Here is an 8,684-nt window from a genome sequence, read left to right as displayed (position 1 = left end):
CGCATCGTGACTTCATATTTCCTGGCTCCTTTTATTCTGCACCCCACAACCTCTCCGCACACTTCCTTAATTGATTTCAGTAATTCCATCGTCGTTATTCTGTCTTCTCCAATCAATTCTACTACCACCGTTCGTTCTTTGCCATATTTTAACCCATCTTCAGGTCCTTGTTCTTTGCCATGTTGTCCATCATAATAAACCAAAAATATGCAACGAAACTCTCCCCCAAGCAGCAAAACTGTTGGGGGAAGAACGAACCAAACTTAACTTATTCAACTACAAAAACCACAATTATACTTCGAAAACTGTTGAAATATAACCACAAAAAAACGCTCAAGAAAAACTCTTGCGCAAACACTCACTCACAGCTCAATCAACCGCACAGGTCTCACTTTTCCACACCGGAAACGTGTACTCAGGCCGGTGTGGTCGTAACTATATCTTGGTGCACTATATAAAGTCAAAGTGAGTGTGATTAACAGCTGTTGCATTTTCACCATGTAGATAAGCATCTTTGTGTCACTCAAAAAGTGGAAGAAATTGCATATACTGCAGCCATAATTTGTAGCACAGATTGTTGGATGAAATACAAACTAACCTTGCTTACTTATTTCAAAGCGAGGGCACATATTTCAGCCTTGTGGGAAGGCCTTTTTTTTTCTTTTTCTTTTTATTATAAAAATGTCATAGTAATTTACAACCAAATCACATAAACACTAACAATCCTTCTATTCATTTCATTCCATCAACATCAGAAAATTTTTCCAAAACAAAACCCCCCAAAAATAAAATAAAATAAAAATAAAACATAATTACACCATCATATTCACTAATAAAAAATACATAATCTAATATAGACATTAGACTTACACAATTTCAGAAGTTAACCCTAAATCCCCTCCTCCCTCCTCCATAGACACTAAAGTACTCACCTTTACAAACATACTTTCAAATTTCTCTAGTTTTGCATTATATATTAATTCCACATGCTTACTTAAACTTACTTTAAAGATTACCCAGACATTCCACTTTTTTCCTTCAAAATGTTCCATATTCCTTCTACAGTAAATTGCATACCTCCCAAAACTCAATACAATATTCAACAGGTACACATTCACACCTGAACATTTCCCCACCACTCCAAACAATATTAACCTGTCCCATGCAAAACTTTCTATAAACTCTCTTCTCCAGTGCCTCCACAACAAAAGTTTTACTTCATTGAAAAAATCTGTCAGACATGGACATTCGACAAATAAATGTAACAAAGACTCTGGCTTCATCATACACACATCACATTCACGCCTGACATCATGGTTTATCTGATGTAAAACAATATTTGTGTATATACGATTATGCCGTAACATAAAATCCATGTTCTCACAATTTCGTTTATTCCCAAACAAAACCAAATTCTCCCACAACAAAGAAACATCCAAATCAAAAAACATTTTTCTCCACATCCTCTCAGCCGCAGGCCTCACACACACGGACTTCAACATACACTTGTACACTCTTTTCTGTGTTACTTTTGATAATAATTCTTTCCCCGATCCCTTACCTACATAGAGACTTGGCAACACATACAAGTCCTTATATTTCCCCTCCCCATTTATCACTTCTATCCACTCACCCGGAATGCATAATTTAATTCTTTCATATATATTTAATACTAATTTACTCTTCACCATTATCACCACCCCACATTGTTGGATGAAATACAAACTTACCTTGCTTACTTATTTCAAAGCGAGGGCACATATTTCAGCCTTGTGGGAAAAAACGGACAAAGAGTTGACAAAAAGCTTACAGCACCTGGTATTCCCAGGCGGTCTCCCATCCAAGTACTAACCAGGCCCGCCCCTGCTTAGCTTCCGAGATCAGACAAGATCAGGCGTACTCAGGCCGGTGTGGTCGTAAGGGAGAAAGTATTTATTGGTGCACTATATAAAGTCAAAGTGAGTGTGATTAACAGCTGTTGCATTTTCACCATTTAGATAAGCATCTTTGTGTCACTCAAAAAGTGGAAGAAATTGCATATACTGCAGCCATAATTTGTAGCACAGATTGTTGGATGAAATACAAACTAATCTTGCTTACTTATTTCAAAGCAAGGGCACATATTTCAGCCTTGTGGGAAAAAACGGACAAAGAGTTGAAATTCCACAAGGCAGTGACAAAAGCTTACAGCACCTGGTATTCCCATGCGATCTCCAATCCAAGTACTAACCAGGCCCGACCCTGCTTAGCTTCCGAGATCAGACGAGATCAGGCATACTTTTTTCGTTTTTTTTTTTACATAAAAAAAGTTTCCATTACAATATTTTTTTAAATGTAATTCTTCCTCCATCCACCCTTGAAATCAACCCACTCCCCTCCACAAAAGCTTCATCAAAACATTCACTTCCATAACAATGAAACATATCTATATGCTTCTTAAACAACACTACAAAAATATCCCACACCCTTTCCCTCTTCCCCTCAAGAAAAGGCATAATTCCTACTACAAAAAATAGCATACCTCACAAAACTCAAAGCAACATTCAACAAAACAACATTAACACCCTCGAATTTACCAGCCACGCCAAATAACACCAATTCATTCCACACATATTTTTTCAAAATATCCAGTTTCTATGTATCATTCCCTTTACCTCACAAAATAAATATTTTAACTCCTCACATTCCACAAACAAATGCAGTAAATTCTCCGGTGACTCATGACATAAGTTACATTCTCTTTTTATTTCCCTATTGATTTGATGTAAAACCACCTTTGTATATATACGATTATGCCTTATTTTAAAATCGCTACTTTCACATTCCATACTATTATATTTTACATTTAATGTTTTCCGTATCTTTTTTACGTCCAAGGTTGGAAAAATTCCTTTCCAAACTTTCTCTGCAGCTGGCATTTTCACATTTTTCTCTACCATTATTTTATAGAATCTTTTCACCGGGATACTAGATAAATGAGCCTTCTCCTTACTGTTACCAATAAACAAATTAGGAAAGACAAATAAATCTTCTCTAACAACTTCACTATTTATTAAATCCACCCATGTGCTTGGTATACTTTCTTTTATCTTCTCGTACATATTCTTCACTGTTCGCCTACCCACCTCTACATCCCATTCATGGATGGTGTCAACAATAGCTTCTTCATGAAAAAAACCTGGAATTACCTCATATGTGTAATCTTTTATCTGTCTAAGACCTGCACTCATGAATACTTCACTATATAACACCTTTTCTTCGTACTTAATTTTCTCATTCAGAAAAACATGATGATTCATAATTAGGTCAATATGCCCACACTCATAATACACATTAGGCAACAACTCTGCCCATGCATTTAGCACTTCTTTATAAAAATCTGGTACCTTTTCACACATTTTCCTTTTAAGACCCATCAACAAACCATTATCTTCACATCCACCACTCTCATCCAAATAGACTTTGAAAAAATGTTTCCAGCCATAATCTAAACTGTCATACAAATATTTCTTTACTGTTTTTATCCTAATAGCTTTTCTTTTAACGTCAAATCTACAAGTTTTAAACCTCCATCATCATAGTCTGCTATCAATGTTTTCTGCGCAATTCTAACACCTTTACCATCCCATATAGAATTAGACACCACATTATTCAATTCATTTATAACCCACTCTGGCATGTCTAGAACTCCCAAAATATACACAAGTTTAGATGATACCAAAGCATTTACTACAATTACTTTACCTTTTAACTTTAATTTTCTATTTTTCCAGAAATTCAAAGTTAGCTTGATTTTATTGAGGATCTGCGTCCAAGTTATGTCCCTTGCCTCTTTCTCCTCTACACCAATATTTACTCCCAGCACCTTCATAAAATCCTTAGCTACCTTAAATGGAATCTCACACTTATTTGCATTGATATCCCCAAAAAACATAATTTCCGTCTTCTCTATATTAACTTCAGCCCCCGATGCCTTACAGTAGATATCTATGATTTTCATAATTCTTTAAATGCTACCTACATCCTTCACAGTAAAAGTAGTGTCATCAGCGTACTGATGTATAACACTGACACCACCACCTGGGATTCCAACACCCCTCACCTCTTTGTCTCCAAGTATTAAAACAGCTAAAGGTTCCGTAGAAACACTGTACAATAGAGCTGACAAAGGACAACCCTGCGTTACTGACCTCTCTATAGGGAAAGTATCTGTTAACCTCTTCAACCCATGGGGGCGCTATGGCATTATTGGATAAAAAAACATGCCTGTTTTAAGCGCAATATTTTGTCACGAAAAGATGCTCGACTATGCATCTGTCCTCGTGCTCCTAGACCTTAGTGCTGCTTTTGATACCATCGATCACCACATTCTTTTGGAGAGATTGGAAACCCAAATTGGTCTACACGGACATGTTCTGGCCTGGTTTAGATCTTATCTGTCGGAAAGATATCAGTTTGTCTCTGTGAATGGTTTGTCCTCTGACAAATCAACTGTAAATTTCGGTGTTCCTCAAGGTTCTGTTTTAGGACCACTATTGTTTTCACTATATATTTTACCTCTTGGGGATGTTATTCGAAAACATAATGTTAACTTTCACTGCTATGCGGATGACACACAGCTGTACATTTCAATGAAACATGGTGAAGCCCCAAAATTGCCCTCGCTAGAAGCATGTGTTTCAGACATAAGGAAGTGGATGGCTGCAAACTTTCTACTATTAAACTCGGACAAAACAGAGATGCTTGTTCTAGGTCCCAAGAAACAAAGAGATCTTCTGTTGAATCTGACAATTAATCTTAATGGTTGTACAGTCGTCTCAAATAAAACTGTGAAGGACCTCGGCGTTACTCTGGACCCTGATCTCTCTTTTGAAGAACATATCAAGACCATTTCGAGGACAGCTTTTTTCCATCTACGTAACATTGCAAAAATCAGAAACTTTCTGTCCAAAAATGATGCAGAAAAATTAATCCATGCTTTTGTCACTTCTAGGTTAGACTACTGCAATGCTCTATTTTCCGGCTACCCGGATAAAGCACTAAATAAACTTCAGTTAGTGCTGAATACGGCTGCTAGAATCCTGACTAGAACCAAAAAATTTGATCATATTACTCCAGTGCTAGCCTCTCTACACTGGCTTCCTGTCAAAGCAAGGGCTGATTTCAAGGTTTTACTGCTAACCTACAAAGCATTACATGGGCTTGCTCCTACCTATCTCTCTGATTTGGTCCTGCCGTACATACCTACACGTACGCTACGGTCACAAGACGCAGGCCTCCTAATTGTCCCTAGAATTTCTAAGCAAACAGCTGGAGGCAGGGCTTTCTCCTATAGAGCTCCATTTTTATGGAACGGTCTGCCTACCCATGTCAGAGACGCAAACTCGGTCTCAACCTTTAAGTCTTTACTGAAGACTCATCTCTTCAGTGGGTCATATGATTGAGTGTAGTCTGGCCCAGGAGTGGGAAGGTGAACGGAAAGGCTCTGGAGCAACGAACCGCCCTTGCTGTCTCTGCCTGGCCGATTCCCCTCTTTCCACTGGGATTCTCTGCCTCTACCCTGTTACGGGGCTGAGTCACTGGCTTACTGGGGCTCTCTCATGCCGTCCCTGGGGGGTGCGTCACCTGGGTGGGTTGATTCACTGTTGTGGTCGGCCTGTCTGGGTTGGCGCCCCCCCTTGGGTTGTGCCGTGGCGGAGATCTTTGTGGGCTATACTCGGCCTTGTCTCAGGATGGTAAGTTGGTGGTTGAAGATATCCCTCTAGTGGTGTGGGGCTGTGCTTTGGCAAAGTGGGTGGGGTTATATCCTTCCTGTTTGGCCCTGTCCGGGGTGTCCTCGGATGGGGCCACAGTGTCTCCTGACCCCTCCTGTCTCAGCCTCCAGTATTTATGCTGCATTAGTTTATGTGTCGGGGCTAGGGTCAGTTTGTTATATCTGGAGTACTTCTCCTGTCCTATTCGGTGTCCTGTGTGAATCTAAGTGTGCGTTCTCTAATTCTCTCCTTCTCTCTTTCTTTCTCTCTCTCGGAGGACCTGAGCCCTAGGACCATGCCCCAGGACTACCTGACATGATGACTCCTTGCTGTCCCCAGTCCACCTGGCCATGCTGCTGCTCCAGTTTCAACTGGCCTGGGCCCTAGGACCATGTCCCAGGACTACCTGACATGATGACTCCTTGCTGTCCCCAGTCCACCTGGCCATGCTGCTGCTCCAGTTTCAACTGTTCTGCCTTACTATTATTCAACCATGCTGGTCATTTATGAACATTTGAACATCTTGGCCACGTTCTGTTATAATCTCCACCCGGCACAGCCAGAAGAGGACTGGCCACCCCACATATGCTCTCTCTAATTCTCTCTTTCTTTCTCTCTCTCGGAGGACCTGAGCCCTAGGACCGTGCCCCAGGACTACCTGACATGATGACTCCTTGCTGTCCCCAGTCCACCTGACTGTGCTGCTGCTCCAGTTTCAACTGTTCTGCCTTATTATTATTCGACCATGCTGGTCATTTATGAACATTTGAACATCTTGGTCATGTTCTGTTATAATCTCTACCCGGCACAGCCAGAAGAGGACTGGCCACCCCACATAGCCTGGTTCCTCTCTAGGTTTCTTCCTAGGTTTTGGCCTTTCTAGGGAGTTTTTCCTAGCCACCGTGCTTTTACACCTGCATTGTTTGCTGTTTGGGGTTTTAGGCTGGGTTTCTGTACAGCACTTTGAGATATCAGCTGATGTACGAAGGGCTATATAAATAAATTTGATTTGATTTGATTTGATTTGATAATTGGCAGCTTTGGAAAGAAAACACTCTGACGTTTTCAAAAATGCAAAGATATTATCTGTGAGTGCAACAGAACTCATGCTACAGGCGAAACCAAGATGAAACCTCAAACAGGAAATGAGCAGAATTTTTGAAGCTCTGTTTCCCATCGTCTCCTTATATGGCTGTGAATGTGTATTTCGAAGTGTTTTGTGAAAGTTTATCATCGACTTTTTTAATTTTAAAAAATGACGTTGCGTTTTAAAAAGCAGTTTTTTCCTTGATCACACACTTTCCATAGATCGATATTTAGGGTATATATGGACCGATTTAATCGAAAAAAAGACCCAATAGTGATGTTTATGGGACATCTAGGAGTGCCAACAAAGAAGATCGTCAAAGGTAATGAATGTTTTACATTTTATTTCTGCGTCTTGTGTAGCGCCGGCTATGCTAATTATTTTGTTTACGTCCCCTTCAGGTATTTCGGGGTGTTGCATGCTATCAGATAATAGCTTCTCATGCTTTCGCCGAAAAGCATTTAAAAAATCTGACTTGTTGGCTGGATTCACAACGAGTGTAGCTTTAATTCAGTACCCTGCATGTGTGTTTTAATGAACGTTTGAGTTTTAACGAGTGCTATTAGCATTTAGCGTAGCACATTTGCATTTCCAGATGGCTAGATGGGACGCATGCGTGTCGGGTCGACGTAAGAGGTTAATTTGGAAAAAGTTTGGCGTTTGGATAACTGAATTTTCGTTTTTTTGGTAGCCAAATGTGACGCACAAAATGGAGGGATTTCTCCTAAACAAATAATCTTTCAGGAAAAACGGAACATTTGCTATCTAACTGAGAGTCTCCTCATTGAAAACATCCGAAGTTCTTCAAAGGTAAATTATTTTATTTGAATGGTTTTCTGGTTTTTGTGAAAATGTTGCCTGCTGAATGCTAACGCTAAATGCTAATGCTAGCTATCAATGGCTATCAATACTGTTACACAAATGCTAGTTTTGCTATGGTTGAGCGGCATTTTTTTGAAAATCTGAGATGACAGTGTTGTTAACAAAAGGCTAAGCTTGAGAGCTAGCATATTGATTTCATTTCATTTGCGATTTTCATGAATAGTTAACGTTGCGTTATGGTAATGAGCTTGACGCTGTATTCACGATCCGGGATGGCTCGCCGCAAGAAGTTAACACTCCGTTACATTTAACACAACTTTTTGCTCCACTATACAACAAGTTATTCCAAGATACAAATTTTGGCTCAAAACCAAACCTCTCCAAAGTCTGTAGCAGAAAACTATGTTCCACTTTATCAAAAGCTTTCTTAAAATGTAACTTAAAACTATACCACCTTCATTTTTCATTTGATTAACAACATCTCTAATTGTACAAATGACATCTGCAACATCTCTTCCAGGTATTCCCTAGGCTTGTGTTGATGTAATAATACTTCCAATCACCTTTTTCATCCTATTAGCTAAAGCTTTAGTCAGTATTTTATCATCTGAATTTAGAAGACTAATAGGCCTTTAACCTACTGCCTCTATTTTTAAATAAGATGGTTAACATACCAATTGACATAGACTCAGGGATTTCCTTATTCTCTTCCATATACTGAAAAACCTTCAATAAAATGGGTGCCAAAGTATCCACAAAAGCTTTATAGAATTAATTTGTTAAACCATCCAAACCTGGACTTGAGTGTTTCCTTGAGTATTCTCAATTGCTTCCTTGATTTCTACAATTGAAATCTCTCTGAAATCCCTTCTATCTGCCTGAGATACTTTGGCACTGATTTTCTCCAACACTTTTGCAACACACACTTTGTCCACATCATTCTTTTTATAAAGATTTCTGTAAAAGGATTCAACTGAATCTACGATGTCAAACAAAATCATTTACCTTTACACCTTTTTCAT

At 39.2% G+C, this 8,684-nt stretch overlaps 1 pseudogene; it reads right to left on the bottom strand.

Moving 5' to 3' along the window:
- Nucleotides 1–1,803: 1,803 nt before the first annotated feature.
- On the bottom strand, nt 1,804–1,922 carry LOC135568240 (5S ribosomal RNA; annotated as a pseudogene).
- Nucleotides 1,923–8,684: the final 6,762 nt, after the last annotated feature.

Source organism: Oncorhynchus nerka, unplaced genomic scaffold (genome assembly GCF_034236695.1).
Source record: "Oncorhynchus nerka isolate Pitt River unplaced genomic scaffold, Oner_Uvic_2.0 unplaced_scaffold_1653, whole genome shotgun sequence".
In the NCBI taxonomy this organism is placed as follows: Eukaryota; Metazoa; Chordata; class Actinopteri; order Salmoniformes; family Salmonidae; genus Oncorhynchus; species Oncorhynchus nerka.
This window is presented reverse-complemented; position numbering and strand designations above follow the sequence as displayed.